Raw genomic sequence first — 2,949 nt, forward strand, 5'->3', positions numbered from 1 at the left:
AGGCCCTCCGCCGGCAGAGCTCCGCCCCGTCACGTGGGCACAGGTGAGCGCGCCTCCGCCCTTGTGCCCGCAAGGGTCACCCGTACAGGTGCGGTGCGCTCCAGCCCCAACGCCCGCTCCACAGCTCTCCCGGATCTTCGGATCACCTGCCGCCCCTGCGCCAAAGGGGTCCCACCTGCCCATCCCGCCCCACTCTCACAGCCCGTCCTCGCCCACTTTCCCCATCTGGGCAGGAACAGAAGCTGTGACTCAGAAGGCAAACTCCAGGCACACCTGGAAAGTGGGGTGCGTCTTTTAAAGGGGACGCTAATGGGATTTTAAATATGCCACCAGGGACGTGTGGTGTGTTGGAGTCGGTGCCTGGCAGTGGGTAGCTGGAGGGCTACTTCGAGTCTTTCCTGCTTTCTTCAGGGAAATCCCTATGAGGATATCCGTCAACGATGGACAGAAAAGTTCGGTGCACAGGAAGCGTTCTTGAAACTGTAGCTTATAGGTCAGCAGCTACGTTTCCAGCTGTCTACATACGATGTTACCCGCATTACATTTCCACACAAACACTTTTCATTTCACCCTCAGACACCTCTTTGCCACCGCCTTCTAACATTCAGCAAATATTTAAAAACAAACAACAAAGAAAAACCAGGATGATATGTATAAGTCCCCTGCCTCAGTTTACCTCCTTGCATCCCGCCCTATATTTTTGGTTTCAGTGTCAACGTTCTGTAAGTGGAACAAATGAAGGGAAATTTCTCAAAGATCGTCTGAAGATAAATTACATACATCAGTACACAGGTAGATCAAGTAGAAAAAGCAATAGCTAACCCGGGCATGTCAGCACCTGCCTGGATTGAGCAGCACTCCGTAGGCTGAGGCTAGAGATTGCCTTGAGTTTGAAGCCAACATAACCAGTAACAAGACATCTAGGAATACTTAGGAAGACCCTGTCAAGCAACAAGAACAAAAAATCAAATATTTGCATACATAGATGTAGATCTATGTATAATAGACATATGTACATATATACACATGTATGTCTATGTATAATAGACACATATAGATATATGTTTATGTATAATAGACATACATAGGTAATAGACATACATAAGTATGTCTATAATACACATATTTCAGACATTCTCCAAATTGAGTCTTGTTCTGTTCTATCAAGTATAGCTCTTGAACTGCTTGTTGCTCCCTGCATGGATTGTCAACAAGTTTTACCCTATGTCTTTATTATTTTAATGAACGAAACTCATAGGTGTGGTGGTGACACCAGAGTAAAAGCCACAAAGGAGGGTGTGGATGAAACTTTTTGCATTTACCTCCTGTCACCCACACCTGTTAGTCACCGCTCTCTGGCATTTTGTGTGTGCGGTTTGTCTAATAGGAAACCTCGAGTTTTCTTCATTGATTTGTCTGATTGATAAATGTTTCTGTGCCCAGACCCTGATTGGCAAGAAATGTTTATTTGCTGCCTAGGTAGCACTTAGAGAAGGCTCAAATGTGAGGCCCCTTCAGAGAATTCCTTATGGAGATGCTCAGTAACTACATACAAGATGCCCAAAGTATCATGGTGAGCAAACTTGAAGTGTCCAGACCCATGCGTGATTTAAAGCCTCAAGTGTGTATATTTTAAAGTTGTTGACGAAGGGAAACCTTGCAACTACATCCTTTCCAGCATCTGCCTTGCCGTACTGTTCTTTCCTGCCCATACCTACTTTGGTTTGCAGTATGGGGAGCAGAATGAAGGAAGCTGCTGTGCACCTTTCTTCTACTTTAGCATCTATGCTCAAAAATGAATTCTTTTCTGGAATAGGCTCCTTCTTGTAACTGCTATCTATACCAGTTTATTCTTCAAGATGGCAATACCTCTAGCACCTCCTCCCCACACTCCCAGTTCTTTCTCATAAAATTGACCCTGATTTCTTAATAGTGCCGCTTTTCTCATCCATTTCTGTGGTCCCCAGCATACTGACCATTAATGTTTTTCTTTAATGTTTCTTCTTCTTCTTCTTCTTCTTCTTCTTCTTCTTCTTCTTCTTCTTCTTCCTCCTCCTCCTCCTCCTCCTCCTCCTCCTCCTCCTCCTCCTCCTCCTCCTCTTATTGTTTCTTTATGTTCTGGGCATTGACTCTGCGACCATGCCCATGCTAGGCAGGTACATTTCCACTGCTTTAGCCACTAATCCTCTTTTAATATTTTGTGGCCGAGTCTTGCTTAAACTGCCCACGCTGGCCTCAAACCTTATATTGCTGCCTCAGCCGCTTGAACAGCTGGAATAATAGGGATGCTCTTCCCCGCCCCACTCAGTGTTCACACTGGCGACTCTTCTGCCAATCCTGCTTCCCAACTTGCTGTTGTCTTCATGTAGAGTAATTACATCTGTAGCCATTTTACCACTGGGCATTTGTGAGCTCTATACTTTTCAATAGACTCTTCTATCCGTCTATTTCTCCTCCATTGCCAATTCATTGGTCTTCAGCTGCTTATCCTGCCCTTATTCTCTGATTTACCCATTCTGGCATTCCCTGCTTCTCTGTCCACCTGATGCCTTTAGGAGGGATTCGATAGAACACGCATTAGTTACACACACTGCTCTCTGTCTTGTCTTTTTCTTTTATCTTCCGTGTTCCACATTTCAGCCTGCGTTCAGTTCAGCACCTCCATCTGCCCTCTCTGATGTTATCATCACTCTTGCCAGAGTTACTAAAAGGGCATTGGAGCCATGCTTGGCTACTTGTGACACCTAGCCTTCATTGGGTCTTATGAATTCCTCTACATCACCCCATTTCTCTTGATTATTATTCCCTAACTTCCAGCTTCTTTCCTGGTCTAGTCCTCTTGCCAAGAACATGTAACAGTGTTGAGTGAATGAAAGCAATTCAAGACCATTCAAATCTTTCTGACTTCTCTTATTTTACAAGCATGTAGGACAGCTAGAGCACTGGAAA

This window comes from Microtus oregoni, unplaced genomic scaffold, assembly GCF_018167655.1.
Source record: "Microtus oregoni isolate MIOR12 unplaced genomic scaffold, Mior012 000022F_ref0000154, whole genome shotgun sequence".
Taxonomy (NCBI): domain Eukaryota; kingdom Metazoa; phylum Chordata; class Mammalia; order Rodentia; family Cricetidae; genus Microtus; species Microtus oregoni.